At 43.1% G+C, this 17,806-nt stretch overlaps 32 non-coding genes across 32 annotated transcripts; all 32 read left to right on the top strand.

Annotated features, from left to right (window-relative positions):
- The first annotated feature begins 57 nt into the window (after nucleotides 1–57).
- On the top strand, nucleotides 58–129 carry AC3HAE_040401 (transfer RNA glycine (anticodon CCC)). The gene has a single exon. It is a non-coding gene; the product is annotated as a tRNA-Gly (tRNA).
- Nucleotides 130–1,011: 882 nt separating this feature from the next.
- AC3HAE_040399 (transfer RNA glycine (anticodon CCC)) lies at nucleotides 1,012–1,083 on the top strand. The gene has a single exon. It is a non-coding gene; the product is annotated as a tRNA-Gly (tRNA).
- Nucleotides 1,084–1,497: 414 nt separating this feature from the next.
- Nucleotides 1,498–1,569, top strand: AC3HAE_040398 (transfer RNA glycine (anticodon CCC)). Its single transcript has one exon. It is a non-coding gene; the product is annotated as a tRNA-Gly (tRNA).
- Nucleotides 1,570–1,749: 180 nt separating this feature from the next.
- AC3HAE_040397 (transfer RNA glycine (anticodon CCC)) lies at nucleotides 1,750–1,821 on the top strand. The gene has a single exon. It is a non-coding gene; the product is annotated as a tRNA-Gly (tRNA).
- A 1,625-nt stretch (nucleotides 1,822–3,446) lies between these two features.
- AC3HAE_040396 (transfer RNA glycine (anticodon CCC)) lies at nucleotides 3,447–3,518 on the top strand. Its single transcript has one exon. It is a non-coding gene; the product is annotated as a tRNA-Gly (tRNA).
- A 162-nt stretch (nucleotides 3,519–3,680) lies between these two features.
- Nucleotides 3,681–3,752, top strand: AC3HAE_040395 (transfer RNA glycine (anticodon CCC)). The gene has a single exon. It is a non-coding gene; the product is annotated as a tRNA-Gly (tRNA).
- Nucleotides 3,753–4,374: 622 nt separating this feature from the next.
- Nucleotides 4,375–4,446, top strand: AC3HAE_040394 (transfer RNA glycine (anticodon CCC)). The gene has a single exon. It is a non-coding gene; the product is annotated as a tRNA-Gly (tRNA).
- Nucleotides 4,447–4,878: 432 nt separating this feature from the next.
- AC3HAE_040393 (transfer RNA glycine (anticodon CCC)) lies at nucleotides 4,879–4,950 on the top strand. The gene has a single exon. It is a non-coding gene; the product is annotated as a tRNA-Gly (tRNA).
- Nucleotides 4,951–5,112: 162 nt separating this feature from the next.
- Nucleotides 5,113–5,184, top strand: AC3HAE_040392 (transfer RNA glycine (anticodon CCC)). The gene has a single exon. It is a non-coding gene; the product is annotated as a tRNA-Gly (tRNA).
- Nucleotides 5,185–5,850: 666 nt separating this feature from the next.
- On the top strand, nucleotides 5,851–5,922 carry AC3HAE_040391 (transfer RNA glycine (anticodon CCC)). Its single transcript has one exon. It is a non-coding gene; the product is annotated as a tRNA-Gly (tRNA).
- Nucleotides 5,923–6,354: 432 nt separating this feature from the next.
- On the top strand, nucleotides 6,355–6,426 carry AC3HAE_040388 (transfer RNA glycine (anticodon CCC)). The gene has a single exon. It is a non-coding gene; the product is annotated as a tRNA-Gly (tRNA).
- Nucleotides 6,427–6,588: 162 nt separating this feature from the next.
- AC3HAE_040387 (transfer RNA glycine (anticodon CCC)) lies at nucleotides 6,589–6,660 on the top strand. The gene has a single exon. It is a non-coding gene; the product is annotated as a tRNA-Gly (tRNA).
- Nucleotides 6,661–7,308: 648 nt separating this feature from the next.
- On the top strand, nucleotides 7,309–7,380 carry AC3HAE_040386 (transfer RNA glycine (anticodon CCC)). The gene has a single exon. It is a non-coding gene; the product is annotated as a tRNA-Gly (tRNA).
- Nucleotides 7,381–7,794: 414 nt separating this feature from the next.
- AC3HAE_040385 (transfer RNA glycine (anticodon CCC)) lies at nucleotides 7,795–7,866 on the top strand. Its single transcript has one exon. It is a non-coding gene; the product is annotated as a tRNA-Gly (tRNA).
- A 180-nt stretch (nucleotides 7,867–8,046) lies between these two features.
- Nucleotides 8,047–8,118, top strand: AC3HAE_040384 (transfer RNA glycine (anticodon CCC)). The gene has a single exon. It is a non-coding gene; the product is annotated as a tRNA-Gly (tRNA).
- Nucleotides 8,119–9,978: 1,860 nt separating this feature from the next.
- On the top strand, nucleotides 9,979–10,050 carry AC3HAE_040482 (transfer RNA glycine (anticodon CCC)). The gene has a single exon. It is a non-coding gene; the product is annotated as a tRNA-Gly (tRNA).
- A 162-nt stretch (nucleotides 10,051–10,212) lies between these two features.
- AC3HAE_040481 (transfer RNA glycine (anticodon CCC)) lies at nucleotides 10,213–10,284 on the top strand. Its single transcript has one exon. It is a non-coding gene; the product is annotated as a tRNA-Gly (tRNA).
- A 425-nt stretch (nucleotides 10,285–10,709) lies between these two features.
- Nucleotides 10,710–10,781, top strand: AC3HAE_040480 (transfer RNA glycine (anticodon CCC)). The gene has a single exon. It is a non-coding gene; the product is annotated as a tRNA-Gly (tRNA).
- Nucleotides 10,782–11,516: 735 nt separating this feature from the next.
- AC3HAE_040479 (transfer RNA glycine (anticodon CCC)) lies at nucleotides 11,517–11,588 on the top strand. Its single transcript has one exon. It is a non-coding gene; the product is annotated as a tRNA-Gly (tRNA).
- A 402-nt stretch (nucleotides 11,589–11,990) lies between these two features.
- Nucleotides 11,991–12,062, top strand: AC3HAE_040478 (transfer RNA glycine (anticodon CCC)). Its single transcript has one exon. It is a non-coding gene; the product is annotated as a tRNA-Gly (tRNA).
- Nucleotides 12,063–12,224: 162 nt separating this feature from the next.
- Nucleotides 12,225–12,296, top strand: AC3HAE_040475 (transfer RNA glycine (anticodon CCC)). The gene has a single exon. It is a non-coding gene; the product is annotated as a tRNA-Gly (tRNA).
- Nucleotides 12,297–12,476: 180 nt separating this feature from the next.
- AC3HAE_040474 (transfer RNA glycine (anticodon CCC)) lies at nucleotides 12,477–12,548 on the top strand. Its single transcript has one exon. It is a non-coding gene; the product is annotated as a tRNA-Gly (tRNA).
- A 414-nt stretch (nucleotides 12,549–12,962) lies between these two features.
- On the top strand, nucleotides 12,963–13,034 carry AC3HAE_040473 (transfer RNA arginine (anticodon CCU)). The gene has a single exon. It is a non-coding gene; the product is annotated as a tRNA-Arg (tRNA).
- Nucleotides 13,035–13,711: 677 nt separating this feature from the next.
- Nucleotides 13,712–13,783, top strand: AC3HAE_040472 (transfer RNA glycine (anticodon CCC)). Its single transcript has one exon. It is a non-coding gene; the product is annotated as a tRNA-Gly (tRNA).
- A 659-nt stretch (nucleotides 13,784–14,442) lies between these two features.
- AC3HAE_040471 (transfer RNA glycine (anticodon CCC)) lies at nucleotides 14,443–14,514 on the top strand. Its single transcript has one exon. It is a non-coding gene; the product is annotated as a tRNA-Gly (tRNA).
- A 987-nt stretch (nucleotides 14,515–15,501) lies between these two features.
- AC3HAE_040470 (transfer RNA glycine (anticodon CCC)) lies at nucleotides 15,502–15,573 on the top strand. The gene has a single exon. It is a non-coding gene; the product is annotated as a tRNA-Gly (tRNA).
- A 162-nt stretch (nucleotides 15,574–15,735) lies between these two features.
- On the top strand, nucleotides 15,736–15,807 carry AC3HAE_040469 (transfer RNA glycine (anticodon CCC)). The gene has a single exon. It is a non-coding gene; the product is annotated as a tRNA-Gly (tRNA).
- A 180-nt stretch (nucleotides 15,808–15,987) lies between these two features.
- Nucleotides 15,988–16,059, top strand: AC3HAE_040468 (transfer RNA glycine (anticodon CCC)). Its single transcript has one exon. It is a non-coding gene; the product is annotated as a tRNA-Gly (tRNA).
- A 414-nt stretch (nucleotides 16,060–16,473) lies between these two features.
- AC3HAE_040467 (transfer RNA glycine (anticodon CCC)) lies at nucleotides 16,474–16,545 on the top strand. The gene has a single exon. It is a non-coding gene; the product is annotated as a tRNA-Gly (tRNA).
- Nucleotides 16,546–16,970: 425 nt separating this feature from the next.
- AC3HAE_040465 (transfer RNA glycine (anticodon CCC)) lies at nucleotides 16,971–17,042 on the top strand. Its single transcript has one exon. It is a non-coding gene; the product is annotated as a tRNA-Gly (tRNA).
- Nucleotides 17,043–17,222: 180 nt separating this feature from the next.
- On the top strand, nucleotides 17,223–17,294 carry AC3HAE_040463 (transfer RNA glycine (anticodon CCC)). The gene has a single exon. It is a non-coding gene; the product is annotated as a tRNA-Gly (tRNA).
- A 425-nt stretch (nucleotides 17,295–17,719) lies between these two features.
- On the top strand, nucleotides 17,720–17,791 carry AC3HAE_040462 (transfer RNA glycine (anticodon CCC)). Its single transcript has one exon. It is a non-coding gene; the product is annotated as a tRNA-Gly (tRNA).
- The last annotated feature ends 15 nt before the right edge of the window (nucleotides 17,792–17,806 follow it).

Raw genomic sequence — 17,806 nt, 5'->3', positions numbered from 1 at the left:
CTCTCTCAGCTGAAACGTCTATGCTGTAAGGTATCATTTATATTATTCTGACACACAGCGTTGGTGGTATAGTGGTGAGCATAGCTGCTTCCCAAGCAGTTGACCCGGGTTCGATTCCCGGTCAATGCATTGATCTTCTTTAAAGAATCTCAGGACTTGGATGATGGACACTGGACTGTTATAGTGGTAAGGGACAATCCAAACTTTGTTCATGAAAAGAAAAGATGTGGAAGTTTCGGTCAGCTGAAACCTCTATGCTGTAAGGTATCATTTATATTAATCTGTTATACAGTGTTGGTGGTATAGTGGTGAGCATAGCTGCTTCCCAAGCAGTTGACCCGGGTTCGATTCCCGGCCAATGCATTGATGTTCTTTAACAAATCTCAGGACTTGGTCGATGGACACTGGACTGTTATAGTGGTAAGGGACAATCCAAACTTTGGTCATGAAAAGAAAAGATGTGGAAGTTTCGGTCAGCTGAAACCTCTATGCTGTAAGGTATCATTTATATTCTTCTCTAATACAGCGTTGGTGGTATAGTGGTGAGCATAGCTGCTTCCCAAGCAGTTGACCCGGGTTCGATTCGCGGCCAATGCATTGATCTTCTTTAACAAATCTCAGGACTTGGACGATGGACACTGGACTGTTATAGTGGTAAGGGACAATCCAAACTTTGTTCATGAAAAGAAAAGTTATTGTAGTTTCGGTCAGCTGAAACCTCTATGCTGTAAGGTATCATTTAGATTTTTCTGTAATACAGTGTTGGTGGTATAGTGGTGAGCATAGCTGCTTCCCAAGCAGTTGACCCGGGTTCGATTCCCGGCCAATGCATTGATCTTCTTTAAAGAATCTCAGGACTTGGACGATGGACACTGGACTGTTATAGTGGTAAGGGACAATCCAAACTTTGTTCATGAAAAGAAAAGATGTGGAAGTTTCGGTCAGCTGAAACATCTCTCTCAGCTGAAACGTCTATGCTGTAAGGTATCATTTATATTAATCTGTTATACAGCGTTGGTGGTATAGTGGTGAGCATAGCTGCTTCCCAAGCAGTTGACCCGGGTTCGATTCCCGGCCAATGCATTGATGTTCTTTAACAAATCTCAGGACTTGGTCGATGGACACTGGACTGTTATAGTGGTAAGGGACAATCCAAACTTTGGTCATGAAAAGAAAAGATGTGGAAGTTTCGGTCAGCTGAAACCTCTCTCTCAGCTCAAACCTCTATGCTGTAAGGTATCATTTATATTCTTCTCTAATACAGCGTTGGTGGTATAGTGGTGAGCATAGCTGCTTCCCAAGCAGTTGACCCGGGTTCGATTCGCGGCCAATGCATTGATCTTCTTTAACAAATCTCAGGACTTGGACGATGGACACTGGACTGTTATAGTGGTAAGGGACAATCCAAACTTTGTTCATGAAAAGAAAAGTTCTTGTAGTTTCGGTCAGCTGAAACCTCTATGCTGTAAGGTATCATTTAGATTTTTCTGTTATACAGCGTTGGTGGTATAGTGGTGAGCATAGCTGCTTCCCAAGCAGTTGACCCGGGTTCGATTCCCGGCCAATGCATTGATCTTCTTTAAAGAATCTCAGGACTTGGACGATGGACACTGGACTGTTATAGTGGTAAGGGACAATCCAAACTTTGTTCATGAAAAGAAAAGATGTGGAAGTTTCGGTCAGCTGAAACCTCTCTCTCAGCTGAAACCTCTATGCTGTAAGGTATCATTTATATTACTCTGATACACAGCGTTGGTGGTATAGTGGTGAGCATAGCTGCTTCCCAAGCAGTTGACCCGGGTTCGATTCCCGGCCAATGCATTGATCTTCTTTAAAGAATCTCAGGACTTGGACGATGGACACTGGACTGTTATAGTGGTAAGGGACAATCCAAACTTTGTTCATGAAAAGAATAGGTGTCGTAGTTTCGGTCAGCTGAAACCTCTATGCTGTAAGGTATCCTTTAGATTTTTATGTTATACAGCGTTGGTGGTATAGTGGTGAGCATAGCTGCTTCCCAAGCAGTTGACCTGGGTTCGATTCCCGGTCAATGCATTGATCTTCTTTAACAAATCTCTGGACTTGGACGATGGACACTGGACTGTTATAGTGGTAAGGGACAATCCAAACTTTGTTCATGAAAAGAAAAGTTGTGGTAGTTTCGGTCAGCTGAAACCTCTCCCTCAGCTGAAACATCTATGCTGTAAGGTATCATTTATATTAGTCCAATACACAGCGTTGGTGGTATTGTGGTGAGCATAGCTGCTTCCCAAGCAGTTGACCCGGGTTCGATTCCCGGCCAATGCATTGATCTTCATTAAAGAATCTCAGGACTTGGACGATGGATAGTGGTAAGGGACAATCCAAACTTTGTTCATGAAAAGAAAACATGTGGAAGTTTCGGTCAGCTGAAACTTCTCTCTCAGCTGAAACGTCTATGCTGTAAGGTATCATTTATATTATTCTGATACACAGTGTTGGTGGTATAGTGGTGAGCATAGCTGCTTCCCAAGCAGTTGACCCGCGTTCGATTCCCGGCCAATGCATTGATCTTCTTTAAAGAATCTCAGGACTTGGACGATGGACACTGGACTGTTATAGTGGTAAGGGACAATCCAAACTTTGTTCATGAAAAGAAAAGTTATGGTAGTTTCGGTCAGCTGAAACCTCTATGCTGTAAGGTATCATTTATATTTTTCTGTTATACAGCGTTGGTGGTATAGTGGTGAGCAAAGCTGCTTCCCAAGCAGTTGACCCGGGTTCGATTCCCGGCTAATGCATTGATCTTCTTTAAAGAATCTCAGGACTTGGACGATGGACACTGGACTGTTATAGTGGTAAGGGACAATCCAAACTTTGTTCATGAAAAGAAAAGATGTGGAAGTTTCGGTCAGCTGAAACCTCTCTCTCAGCTGAAACCTCTATGCTGTAAGGTATCATTTATATTACTCTGATACACAGCGTTGGTGGTATAGTGGTGAGCATAGCTGCTTCCCAAGCAGTTGACCCGGGTTCGATTCCTGGCCAATGCATTGATCTTCTTTAAAGAATCTCAGGACTTGGACGATGGACACTGGACTGTTATAGTGGTAAGGGACAATCCAAACTTTATTCATGAAAAGAAAAGTTGTCGTAGTTTCGGTCAGCTGAAAGCTCTATGCTGTAAGGTATCCTTTAGATTTTTATGTTATACAGCGTTGTTGGTATAGTGGTGAGCATAGCTGCTTCCCAAGCAGTTGACCCGGGTTCGATTCCCGGCCAATGCATTGATCTTCTTTAACAAATCTCTGGACTTGGACGATGGACACTGGACTGTTATAGTGGTAAGGGACAATCCAAACTTTGTTCATGCAAAGAAAAGATTTGGAAGTTTCGGTCAGCTGAAACCTCTCTCTCAGCTGAAACGTCTATGCTGTAAGGTATCATTTATATTATTCTGACACACAGCGTTGGTGGTATAGTGGTGAGCATAGCTGCTTCCCAAGCAGTTGACCCGGGTTCGATTCCCGGTCAATGCATTGATCTTCTTTAAAGAATCTCAGGACTTGGATGATGGACACTGGACTGTTATAGTGGTAAGGGACAATCCAAACTTTGTTCATGAAAAGAAAAGATGTGGAAGTTTCGGTCAGCTGAAACCTCTATGCTGTAAGGTATCATTTATATTAATCTGTTATACAGCGTTGGTGGTATAGTGGTGAGCATAGCTGCTTCCCAAGCAGTTGACCCGGGTTCGATTCCCGGCCAATGCATTGATGTTCTTTAACAAATCTCAGGACTTGGTCGATGGACACTGGACTGTTATAGTGGTAAGGGACAATCCAAACTTTGGTCATGAAAAGAAAAGATGTGGAAGTTTCGGTCAGCTGAAACCTCTATGCTGTAAGGTATCATTTATATTCTTCTCTAATACAGCGTTGGTGGTATAGTGGTGAGCATAGCTGCTTCCCAAGCAGTTGACCCGGGTTCGATTCGCGGCCAATGCATTGATCTTCTTTAACAAATCTCAGGACTTGGACGATGGACACTGGACTGTTATAGTGGTAAGGGACAATCCAAACTTTGTTCATGAAAAGAAAAGTTATTGTAGTTTCGGTCAGCTGAAACCTCTATGCTGTAAGGTATCATTTAGATTTTTCTGTTATACAGTGTTGGTGGTATAGTGGTGAGCATAGCTGCTTCCCAAGCAGTTGATTGATGTTCTTTAACAAATCTCAGGACTTGGTCGATGGACACTGGACTGTTATAGTGGTAAGGGACAATCCAAACTTTGGTCATGAAAAGAAAAGATGTGGAAGTTTCGGTCAGCTGAAACCTCTCTCTCAGCTCAAACCTCTATGCTGTAAGGTATCATTTATATTCTTCTCTAATACAGCGTTGGTGGTATAGTGGTGAGCATAGCTGCTTCCCAAGCAGTTGACCCGGGTTCGATTCCCGGCCAATGCATTGATCTTCATTAAAGATTCTCAGGACTTGGACGATGGACACTGGACTGTTATAGTGGTAAGGGACAATCCAAACTTTGTTCATGAAAAGAAAAGATGTGGAAGTTTCGGTCAGCTGAAACCTCTCTCTCAGCTGAAACGTCTATGCTGTAAGGTATCATTTATATTATTCTGATACACAGCGTTGGTGGTATAGTGGTGCGCATAGCTGCTTCCCAAGAAGTTGACCCGGGTTCGATTCCCGGCCAATGCATTGATCTTCTTTAAAGAATCTCAGGACTTGGATGATGGACACTGGACTGTTATAGTGGTGAGGGACAATCCAAACTTTGTTCATGAAAAGAAAAGATGTGGAAGTTTAGGTCAGCTGAAACCTCTCTCTCAGCTGAAACCTCTATGCTGTAAGGTATCATTTAGATTTTTCTGTTAAACAGCGTTGGTGGTATAGTGGTGAGCATAGCTGCTTCCCAAGCAGTTGACCCGGGTTCGATTCCCGGCCAATGCATTGATCTTCTTTAACAAATCTCAGGACTTGGACGATGGACACTGGACTGTTATAGTGGTAAGGGCCAATCCAAACTTTGTTCATGAAAAGAAGAGTTGTGGTAGTTTCGGTCAGCTGAAACCTCTATGCTGTAAGGTATCATTTATATTAATCTGTTATACAGCGTTGGTGGTATAGTGGTGAGCATTGCTGCCTCCCAAGCAGTTGACCCGGGTTCGATTCCCGGCCAATGCATTGATGTTCTTTAACAAATCTCAGGACTTGGACGATGGACACTGGACTGTTATAGTGGTAAGGGACAATCCAAACTTTGTTCATGAAAAGTAAAGTTGTGGTAGTTTCGGTCAGCTGAAACCTCTCTCTCAGCTGAAACCTCTATGCTGTAAGGTATCATTTATATTTTTCTATTATACAGGGTTGGTGGTATAGTGGTGAGCATAGCTGCTTCCCAAGCAGTTGACCCGGGTTCGATTCCCGGTCAATGCATTGATGTTCTTTAACAAATCTCAGGACTTGGTCGATGGACACTGGACTGTTATAGTGGTAAGGGACAATCCAAACTTTGGTCATGAAAAGAAAAGATGTGGAAGTTTCGGTCAGCTGAAAACTCTCTCTCAGCTGAAACCTCTATGCTGTAAGGTATCATTTATATTGTTCTCTAATACATAGTTGGTGGTATAGTGGTGAGCATAGCTGCTTCCCAAGCAGTTGACCCGGGTTCGATTCCCGGCCAATGCATTGATCTTCTTTAACAAATCTCAGGACTTGGACGATGGACACTGGACTGTTATAGTGGTAAGGGACAATCCAAACTTTGTTCATGAAAAGAAAAGTTCTTGTAGTTTCGGTCAGCTGAAACCTCTATGCTGTAAGGTATCATTTAGATTTTTCTGTTATACAGCGTTGGTGGTATAGTGGTGAGCATAGCTGCTTCCCAAGCAGTTGACCCGGGTTCGATTCCCGGCCAATGCATTGATCTTCTTTAAAGAATCTCAGGACTTGGACGATGGACACTGGACTGTTATAGTGGTAAGGGACAATCCAAACTTTGTTCATGAAAAGAAAAGATGTGGAAGTTTCGGTCAGCTGAAACCTCTCTCTCAGCTGAAACGTCTATGCTGTAAGGTATCATTTATATTATTCTGATACACAGCGTTGGTGGAATAGTGGTGAGCATAGCTGCTTCCCAAGCAGTCGACCCGGGTTCGATTCCCGGCCAATGCATTGATCTTCTTTAAAGAATCTCAGGACTTGGACGATGGAAGCTGGACTGTTATAGTGGTAAGGGACAATCCAAACTTTGTTCATGCAAAGAAAAGATTTGGAAGTTTCGGTCAGCTGAAACCTCTCTCTCAGCTGAAACGTCTATGCTGTAAGGTATCATTTATATTATTCTGACACACAGCGTTGGTGGTATAGTGGTGAGCATAGCTGCTTCCCAAGCAGTTGACCCGGGTTCGATTCCCGGTCAATGCATTGATCTTCTTTAAAGAATCTCAGGACTTGGATGATGGACACTGGACTGTTATAGTGGTAAGGGACAATCCAAACTTTGTTCATGAAAAGAAAAGATGTGGAAGTTTCGGTCAGCTGAAACCTCTATGCTGTAAGGTATCATTTATATTAATCTGTTATACAGCGTTGGTGGTATAGTGGTGAGCATAGCTGCTTCCCAAGCAGTTGACCCGGGTTCGATTCCCGGCCAATGCATTGATGTTCTTTAACAAATCTCAGGACTTGGTCGATGGACACTGGACTGTTATAGTGGTAAGGGACAATCCAAACTTTGGTCATGAAAAGAAAAGATGTGGAAGTTTCGGTCAGCTGAAACCTCTATGCTGTAAGGTATCATTTATATTCTTCTCTAATACAGCGTTGGTGGTATAGTGGTGAGCATAGCTGCTTCCCAAGCAGTTGACCCGGGTTCGATTCGCGGCCAATGCATTGATCTTCTTTAACAAATCTCAGGACTTGGACGATGGACACTGGACTGTTATAGTGGTAAGGGACAATCCAAACTTTGTTCATGAAAAGAAAAGTTATTGTAGTTTCGGTCAGCTGAAACCTCTATGCTGTAAGGTATCATTTAGATTTTTCTTTTATACAGTGTTGGTGGTATAGTGGTGAGCATAGCTGCTTCCCAAGCAGTTGACCCGGGTTCGATTCCCGGCCAATGCATTGATCTTCTTTAAAGAATCTCAGGACTTGGACGATGGACACTGGACTGTTATAGTGGTAAGGGACAATCCAAACTTTGTTCATGAAAAGAAAAGATGTGGAAGTTTCGGTCAGCTGAAACATCTCTCTCAGCTGAAACGTCTATGCTGTAAGGTATCATTTATATTAATCTGTTATACAGCGTTGGTGGTATAGTGGTGAGCATAGCTGCTTCCCAAGCAGTTGACCCGGGTTCGATTCCCGGCCAATGCATTGATGTTCTTTAACAAATCTCAGGACTTGGTCGATGGACACTGGACTGTTATAGTGGTAAGGGACAATCCAAACTTTGGTCATGAAAAGAAAAGATGTGGAAGTTTCGGTCAGCTGAAACCTCTCTCTCAGCTCAAACCTCTATGCTGTAAGGTATCATTTATATTCTTCTCTAATACAGCGTTGGTGGTATAGTGGTGAGCATAGCTGCTTCCCAAGCAGTTGACCCGGGTTCGATTCGCGGCCAATGCATTGATCTTCTTTAACAAATCTCAGGACTTGGACGATGGACACTGGACTGTTATAGTGGTAAGGGACAATCCAAACTTTGTTCATGAAAAGAAAAGTTCTTGTAGTTTCGGTCAGCTGAAACCTCTATGCTGTAAGGTATCATTTAGATTTTTCTGTTATACAGCGTTGGTGGTATAGTGGTGAGCATAGCTGCTTCCCAAGCAGTTGACCCGGGTTCGATTCCCGGCCAATGCATTGATCTTCTTTAAAGAATCTCAGGACTTGGACGATGGACACTGGACTGTTATAGTGGTAAGGGACAATCCAAACTTTGTTCATGAAAAGAAAAGATGTGGAAGTTTCGGTCAGCTGAAACCTCTCTCTCAGCTGAAACCTCTATGCTGTAAGGTATCATTTATATTACTCTGATACACAGCGTTGGTGGTATAGTGGTGAGCATAGCTGCTTCCCAAGCAGTTGACCCGGGTTCGATTCCCGGCCAATGCATTGATCTTCTTTAAAGAATCTCAGGACTTGGACGATGGACACTGGACTGTTATAGTGGTAAGGGACAATCCAAACTTTGTTCATGAAAAGAATAGGTGTCGTAGTTTCGGTCAGCTGAAACCTCTATGCTGTAAGGTATCCTTTAGATTTTTATGTTATACAGCGTTGGTGGTATAGTGGTGAGCATAGCTGCTTCCCAAGCAGTTGACCTGGGTTCGATTCCCGGTCAATGCATTGATCTTCTTTAACAAATCTCTGGACTTGGACGATGGACACTGGACTGTTATAGTGGTAAGGGACAATCCAAACTTTGTTCATGAAAAGAAAAGTTGTGGTAGTTTCGGTCAGCTGAAACCTCTCCCTCAGCTGAAACATCTATGCTGTAAGGTATCATTTATATTAGTCCAATACACAGCGTTGGTGGTATTGTGGTGAGCATAGCTGCTTCCCAAGCAGTTGACCCGGGTTCGATTCCCGGCCAATGCATTGATCTTCATTAAAGAATCTCAGGACTTGGACGATGGATAGTGGTAAGGGACAATCCAAACTTTGTTCATGAAAAGAAAACATGTGGAAGTTTCGGTCAGCTGAAACTTCTCTCTCAGCTGAAACGTCTATGCTGTAAGGTATCATTTATATTATTCTGATACACAGTGTTGGTGGTATAGTGGTGAGCATAGCTGCTTCCCAAGCAGTTGACCCGCGTTCGATTCCCGGCCAATGCATTGATCTTCTTTAAAGAATCTCAGGACTTGGACGATGGACACTGGACTGTTATAGTGGTAAGGGACAATCCAAACTTTGTTCATGAAAAGAAAAGTTATGGTAGTTTCGGTCAGCTGAAACGTCTATGCTGTAAGGTATAATTTATATTATTCTGATACACAGTGTTGGTGGTATAGTGGTGAGCATAGCTGCTTCCCAAGCAGTTGACCCGGGTTCGATTCCCGGCCAATGCATTGATCTTCTTTAAAGAATCTCAGGACTTGGACGATGGACACTGGACTGTTATAGTGGTAAGGGACAATCCAAAACTTTGGTCATGAAAAGAAAAGATGTGGAAGTTTCGGTCAGCAGAAACCTCTCTCTCAGCTGAAACCTCTATGCTGTAAGGTATCATTTATATTATTCTGATACACAGCGTTGGTGGTATAGTGGTGAGCATAGCTGCTTCCCAAGCAGTTGACCCGGGGTCGATTCGCGGCCAATGCATTGATCTTCTTTAAAGAATCTCAGGACTTGGGCGATGGACACTGGACTGTTATAGTGGTAAGGGACAATCCAAACTTTGTTCATGAAAAGAAAAGTTGTGGTAGTTTCGGTCAGCTGAAACCTCTATGCTGTAAGGTATCATTTATATTTTTCTGTTATACAGCGTTGGTGGTATAGTGGTGAGCAAAGCTGCTTCCCAAGCAGGTGACCGGGGTTCGATTCCCGGTCAATGCATTGATCTTCTTTAACAAATCTCAGGACTTGGACGATGGACACTGGACTGTTATAGTGGTAAGGGACAATCCAAACTTTGTTCATGAAAAGAAAAGATGTGGAAGTTTCGGTCAGCTGAAACCTCTCTCTCAGCTGAAACCTCTATGCTGTAAGGTATCATTTATATTACTCTGATACACAGTGTTGGTGGTATAGTGGTGAGCATAGCTGCTTCCCAAGCAGTTGACCCGGGTTCGATTCCCGGCCAATGCATTAATCTTCTTTAAAGAATCTCAGGACTTGGACGATGGACACTGGACTGTTATAGTGGTAAGGGACAATCCAAACTTTGTTCATGAAAAGAAAAGTTGTCGTAGTTTCGGTCAGCTGAAACCTCTATGCTGTAAGGTATCCTTTAGATTTTTATGTTATACAGCGTTGGTGGTATAGTGGTGAGCATAGCTGCTTCCCAAGCAGTTGACCCGGGTTCGATTCCCGGCCAATGCATTGATCTTCTTTAACAAATCTCAGGACTTGGACGATGGACACTGGACTGTTATAGTGGTAAGGAACAATCCAAACTTTGTTCATGAAAAGAAAAGTTGTCGTAGTTTCGGTCAGCTGAAACCTCTATGCTGTAAGGTATCCTTTAGATTTTTATGTTATACAGCGTTGGTGGTATAGTGGTGAGCATAGCTGCTTCCCAAGCAGTTGACCTGGGTTCGATTCCCGGCCAATGCATTGATCTTCTTTAACAAATCTCTCGACTTGGACGATGGACACTGGACTGTTATAGTGGTAAGGGACAATCCAAACTTTGTTCATGAAAAGAAAAGTTGTGGTAGTTTCGGTCAGCTGAAACCTCTCTCTCAGCTGAAACATCTATGCTGTAAGGTATCATTTATATTATTCCAATACACAGCGTTGGTGGTATTGTGGTGAGCATAGCTGCTTCCCAAGCAGTTGACCCGGGTTCGTTTCCCGGCCAATGCATTGATCTTCATTAAAGAATCTCAGGACTTGGACGATGGACTGTTATAGTGGTAAGGGACAATCCAAACTTTGTTCATGAAAAGAAAAGTTGTGGTAGTTTCGGTCAGCTGAAACCTCTCTCTCAGCTGAAACGTCTATGCTGTAAGGTATCATTTATATTATTCTTTTATACAGCGTTGGTGGTATAGTGGTGAGCATAGCTGCTTCCCAAGCAGTTGACCCGGGTTCGATTCCCGGCCAATGCATTGATCTTCTTTAAAGAATCTCAGGACTTGGACGATGGACACTGGACTGTTATAGTGGTAAGGGACAATCCAAACTTTGTTCAAGAAAAGATGTGGAAGTTTCGGTCAGCTGAAACCTCTCTCTCAGCTGAAACCTCTATGCTGTAAGGTATCATTTAGAAAAGTTCTGGTAGTTTCGGTCAGCTGAAACCTCTATGCTGTAAGGTATCATTTATATTATTCTGAAACACAGCGTTGGTGGTATAGTGGTGAGCATAGCTACTTCCCAAGCAGTTGACCCGGGTTCGATTCCCGGCCAATGCATTGATGTTCTTTAACAAATCTCAGGACTTGGACGATGGACACTGGACTGTTATAGTGGTAAGGGACAATCCAAACTTTGTTCATGAAAAGAAAAGTTGTGGTAGTTTCGGTCAGCCGAAACCTCTATCTCAGCTGAAACCTCTATGCTGTAAGGTATCATTTAGATTTTTCTGTAATACAGAGTTGGTGGTATAGTGGTGAGCATAGCTGCTTCCCAAGCAGTTGACCCGGGTTCGATTCCCGGCCAATGCATTGATCATCTTTAACAAATCTCAGGACTTGGACGATGGACACTGGACTGTTATAGTGGTAAGAGACAATCCAAACTTTGTTCATGAAAAGAAAAGTTGTGGTAGTTTCGGTCGGCTGATACCTCTCTCTCAGCTGAAACCTCTATGCTGTAAGGTATCATTTATATTTTCCTACTATACAGCGTTGGTGGTATAGTGGTGAGCATAGCTGCTTCCCAAGCAGTTGACCCGGGTTCGATTCCCGGCCAATGCATTGATGTTCTTTAACAAATCTCAGGACTTGGACGATGGACACTGGACTGTTATAGTGGTAAGGGACAATCCAAACTTTGTTCATGAAAAGAAAATTTCTTGTAGTTTCGGTCAGCTGAAACCTCTATGCTGTAAGGTATCATTTAGATTTTTCTGTTATACAGCGTTGGTGGTATAGTGGTGAGCATAGCAGTTGACCCGGGTTTGATTCCCGGCCAATGCATTGATCTTCTTTAAAGAATCTCAGGACTTGGACGATGGACACTGGACTGTTATAGTGGTAAGGGACAATCCAAACTTTGTTCATGAAAAGAAAAGATGTGGAAGTTTCGGTCAGCTTAAACCTCTCTCTCAGCTGAAACCTCTATGCTGTAAGGTATCATTTATATTACTCTGTTACACAGCGTTGGTGGTATAGTGGTGAGCATAGCTGCTTCCCAAGCAGTTGACCCGGGTTCGATTCCCGGCCAATGCATTGATCTTCTTTAAAGAATCTCAGGACTTGGACGATGGACACTGGACTGTTATAGTGGTAAGGGACAATCCAAACTTTGTTCATGAAAAGAAAAGTTGTCGTAGTTTCGGTCAGCTGAAACCTCTATGCTGTAAGGTATCCTTTAGATTTTTATGTTATACAGCGTTGGTGGTATAGTGGTGAGCATAGCTGCTTCCCAAGCAGTTGACCCGGGTTCGATTCCCGGCCAATGCATTGATCATCTTTAACAAATCTCAGGACTTGGACGATGGACACTGGACTGTTATAGTGGTAAGAGACAATCCAAACTTTGTTCATGAAAAGAAAAGTTGTGGTAGTTTCGGTCGGCTGATACCTCTCTCTCAGCTGAAACCTCTATGCTGTAAGGTATCATTTATATTTTCCTACTATACAGCGTTGGTGGTATAGTGGTGAGCATAGCTGCTTCCCAAGCAGTTGACCCGGGTTCGATTCCCGGCCAATGCATTGATGTTCTTTAACAAATCTCAGGACTTGGACGATGGACACTGGACTGTTATAGTGGTACGGGACAATCCAAACTTTGTTCATGAAAAGAAAAGATGTGGAAGTTTCGGTCAGCTTAAACCTCTCTCTCAGCTGAAACCTCTATGCTGTAAGGTATCATTTATATTACTCTGTTACACAGCGTTGGTGGTATAGTGGTGAGCATAGCTGCTTCCCAAGCAGTTGACCCGGGTTCGATTCCCGGACAATGCATTGATCTTCTTTAAAGAATCTCAGGACTTGGACGATGGACACTGGACTGTTATAGTGGTAAGGGACAATCCAAACTTTGTTCATGAACAGAAAAGTTGTCGTAGTTTCGGTCAGCTGAAACCTCTATGCTGTAAGGTATCCTTCAGATTTTTATGTTATACAGCGTTGGTGGTATAGTGGTGAGCATAGCTGCTTCCTAAGCAGTTGACCTGGGTTCGATTCCCGGCCAATGCATTGATCTTCTTTAACAAATCTCTGGACTTGGACGATGGACACTGGACTGTTATAGTGGTAAGGGACAATCCAAACTTTGTTCATGAAAAGAAAAGTTGTGGTAGTTTCGGTCAGCTGAAACCTCTCTCTCAGCTGAAACATCTATGCTGTAAGGTATCATTTATATTATTCAAATACACAGCGTTGGTGGTATTGTGGTGAGCATAGCTGCTTCCCAAGCAGTTGACCCGGGTTCGTTTCCCGGCCAATGCATTGATCTTCTTTAAAGAATCTCAGGACTTGGACGATGGACTGTTATAGTGGTAAGGGACAATCCAAACTTTGTTCATGAAAAGAAAAGTTGTGGTAGTTTCGGTCAGCTGAAACCTCTCTCTCAGCTGAAACGTCTATGCTGTAAGGTATCATTTATATTATTCTGTTAAACAGCGTTGGTGGTATAGTGGTGAGCATAGCTGCTTCCCAAGCAGTTGACCCGGGTTCGATTCCCTGCCAATGCATTGATCTTCTTTAAAGAATCTCAGGACTTGGACGATGGACACTGGACTGTTATAGTGGTAAGGGACAATCCAAACTTTGTTCATGAAAAGAAAAGATGTGGAAGTTTCGGTCAGCAGAAACCTCTCTCTCAGCTGAAACCTCTATGCTGTAAGGTATCATTTATATTACTCTGTTACACAGCGTTGGTGGTATAGTGGTGAGCATAGCTGCTTCCCAAGCAGTTGACCCGGGTTCGATTCCCGGCCAATGCATTGATCTTCTTTAAAGAATCTCAGGACTTGGACGATGGACACTGGACTGTTATAGTGGTAAGGGACAATCCAAACTTTGTTCATGAAAAGAAACGTTGTCGTAGTTTCGGTCAGCTGAAACCTCTATGCTGTAAGGTATCCTTTAGATTTTTATGTTATACAGCGTTGGTGGTATAGTGGTGAGCATAGCTGCTTCCCAAGCAGTTGACCCGGGTTCGATTCCCAGCCAATGCATTGATCTTCTTTAACAAATCTCTGGACTTGGACGATGGACACTGGACTGTTATAGTGGTAAGGGACAATCCAAACTTTGTTCATGAAAAGACAAGTTGTGGTAGTTTCGGTCAGCTGAAACCTCTCTCTCAGCTGAAACATCTATGCTGTAAGGTATCATTTATATTATTCCAATACACAGCGTTGGTGGTATTGTGGTGAGCATAGCTGCTTCCCAAGCAGTTGACCCGGGTTCGTTTCCCGGCCAATGCATTGATCTTCATTAAAGAATCTCAGGACTTGGACGATGGACTGTTATAGTGGTAAGGGACAATCCAAACTTTGTTCATGAAAAGAAAAGTTGTGGTAGTTTCGGTCAGCTGAAACCTCTCTCTCAGCTGAAACGTCTATGCTGTAAGGTATCATTTATATTATTCTATTAAACAGCGTTGGTGGTATAGTGGTGAGCATAGCTGCTTCCCAAGTAGTTGACCCGGGTTCGATTCCCGGCCAATGCATTGATCTTCTTTAAAGAATCTCAGGACTTGGACGATGGACACTGGACTGTTATAGTGGTAAGGGACAATCCAAACTTTGTTCAAGAAAAGATGTGGAAGTTTCGGTCAGCTGAAACCTCTCTCTCAGCTGAAACCTCTATGCTGTAAGGTATCATTTAGAAAAGTTCTGGTAGTTTCGGTCAGCTGAAACCTCTATGCTGTAAGGTATCATTTATATTATTCTGAAACACAGCGTTGGTGGTATAGTGGTGAGCATAGCTACTTCCCAAGCACTTGACCCGGGTTCGATTCCCGGCCAATGCATTGATGTTCTTTAACAAATCTCAGGACTTGGACGATGGACACTGGACTGTTATAGTGGTAAGGGACAATCCAAACTTTGTTCATGAAAAGAAAAGTTGTGGTAGTTTCGGTCGGCTGATACCTCTCTCTCAGCTGAAACCTCTATGCTGTAAGGTATCATTTATATTTTCCTACTATACAGCGTTGGTGGTATAGTGGTGAGCATAGCTGTTTCCCAAGCAGTTGACCCGGGTTCGATTCCCGTCCAATGCATTGATCATCTTTAACAAATCTCAGGACTTGGACGATGGACACTGGACTGTTATAGTGGTAAGAGACAATCCAAACTTTGTTCATGAAAAGAAAAGTTGTGGTAGTTTCGGTCGGCTGATACCTCTCTCTCAGCTGAAACCTCTATGCTGTAAGGTATCATTTATATTTTCCTACTATACAGCGTTGGTGGTATAGTGGTGAGCATAGCTGCTTCCCAAGCAGTTGACCCGGGTTTGATTCCCGGCCAATGCATTGATGTTCTTTAACAAATCTCAGGACTTGGACGATGGACACTGGACTGTTATAGTGGTAAGGGACAATCCAAACTTTGTTCATGAAAAGAAAAGATGTGGAAGTTTCGGTCAGCTTAAACCTCTCTCTCAGCTGAAACCTCTATGCTGTAAGGTATCATTTATATTACTCTGTTACACAGCGTTGGTGGTATAGTGGTGAGCATAGCTGCTTCCCAAGCAGTTGACCCGGGTTCGATTCCCGGCCAATGCGTTGATCTTCTTTAAAGAATCTCAGGACTTGGACGATGGACACTGGACTGTTATAGTGGTAAGGGACAATCCAAACTTTGTTCATGAAAAGAAAAGTTGTCGTAGTTTCGGTCAGCTGAAACCTCTATGCTGTAAGGTATCCTTTAGATTTTTATGTTATACAGCGTTGGTGGTATAGTGGTGAGCATAGCTGCTTCCCAAGCAGTTGACCCGGGTTCGATTCCCGGCCAATGCATTGATCATCTTTAACAAATCTCAGGACTTGGACGATGGACACTGGACTGTTATAGTGGTAAGAGACAATCCAAACTTTGTTCATGAAAAGAAAAGTTGTGGTAGTTTCGGTCGGCTGATACCTCTCTCTCAGCTGAAACCTCTATGCTGTAAGGTATCATTTATATTTTCCTACTATACAGCGTTGGTGGTATAGTGGTGAGCATAGCTGCTTCCCAAGCAGTTGACCCGGGTTCGATTCCCGGCCAATGCATTGATGTTCTTTAACAAATCTCAGGACTTGGACGATGGACACTGGACTGTTATAGTGGTAAGGGACAATCCAAACTTTGTTCATGAAAAGAAAAGATGTGGAAGTTTCGGTCAGCTTAAACCTCTCTCTCAGCTGAAACCTCTATGCTGTAAGGTATCATTTATATTACTCTGTTACACAGCGTTGGTGGTATAGTGGTGAGCATAGCTGCTTCCCAAGCAGTTGACCCGGGTCCGATTCCCGGCCAATGCATTGATCTTCTTTAAAGAATCTCAGGACTTGGACGATGGACACTGGACTGTTATAGTGGTAAGGGACAATCCAAACTTTGTTCATGAAAAGAAAAGTTGTCGTAGTTTCGGTCAGCTGAAACCTCTATGCTGTAAGGTATCCTTTAGATTTTTATGTTATACAGCGTTGGTGGTATAGTGGTGAGCATAGCTGCTTCCCAAGCAGTTGACCCGGGTTCGATTCCCGGCCAGTGCATTGATCTTCTTTAACAAATCTCTGGACTTGGACGATGGACACTGGACTGTTATAGTGGTAAGGGACAATCCAAACTTTGTTCATGAAAAGAAAAGTTGTGGTAGTTTCGGTCAGCTGAAACCTCTCTCTCAGCTGAAACATCTATGCTGTAAGGTATCATTTATATTATTCCAATACACAGCGTTGGTGGTATTGTGGTGAGCATAGCTGCTTCCCAAGCAGTTGACCCGGGTTCGTTTCCCGCCCAATGCATTGATCTTCATTAAAGAATCTCAGGACTTGGACGATGGACTGTTATAGTGGTAAGGGACAATCCAAACTTTGTTCATGAAAAGAAAAGTTGTGGTAGTTTCGGTCAGCTGAAACCTCTCTCTCAGCTGAAACGTCTATGCTGTAAGGTATCATTTATATTATTCTGTTAAACAGCGTTGGTGGTATAGTGGTGAGCATAGCTGCTTCCCAAGCAGTTGACCCGGGTTCGATTCCCGGCCAATGCATTGATCTTCTTTAAAGAATCTCAGGACTTGGACGATGGACACTGGACTGTTATAGTGGTAAGGGACAATCCAAACTTTGTTCATGAAAAGAAAAGATGTGGAAGTTTCGGTCAGCTGAAACCTCTCTCTCAGCTGAAACCTCTATGCTGTAAGGTATCATTTATATTACTCTGTTACACAGCGTTGGTGGTATAGTGGTGAGCATAGCTGCTTCCCAAGCAGTTGACCCGGGTTCGATTCCCGGCCAATGCATTGATCTTCTTTAAAGAATCTCAGGACTTGGACGATGGACACTGGACTGTTATAGTGGTAAGGGACAATCCAAACTTTGTTCATGAAAAGAAAAGTTGTGGTAGTTTCGGTCAGCTGAAACCTCTCTCTCAGCTGAAACATCTATGCTGTAAGGTATCATTTATATTATTCCAATACACAGCGTTGGTGGTATTGTGGTGAGCATAGCTGCTTCCCAAGCAGTTGACCCGGGTTCGTTTCCCGGCCAATGCATTGATCTTCATTAAAGAATCTCAGGACTTGGACGATGGACTGTTATAGTGGTAAGGGACAATCCAAACTTTGTTCATGAAAAGAAAAGTTGTGGTAGTTTCGGTCAGCTGAAACCTCTCTCTCAGCTGAAACGTCTATGCTGTAAGGTATCATTTATATTATTCGGTTAAACAGCGTTGGTGGTATAGTGGTGAGCATAGCTGCTTCCCAAGCAGTTGACCCGGGTTCGATTCCCGGCCAATGCATTGATCTTCTTTAAA

The sequence above is a fragment of the Micromesistius poutassou genome, assembly GCF_964030765.1.
Source record: "Micromesistius poutassou genome assembly, chromosome: 24".
NCBI lineage: Eukaryota > Metazoa > Chordata > Actinopteri > Gadiformes > Gadidae > Micromesistius > Micromesistius poutassou.
This window is presented reverse-complemented; position numbering and strand designations above follow the sequence as displayed.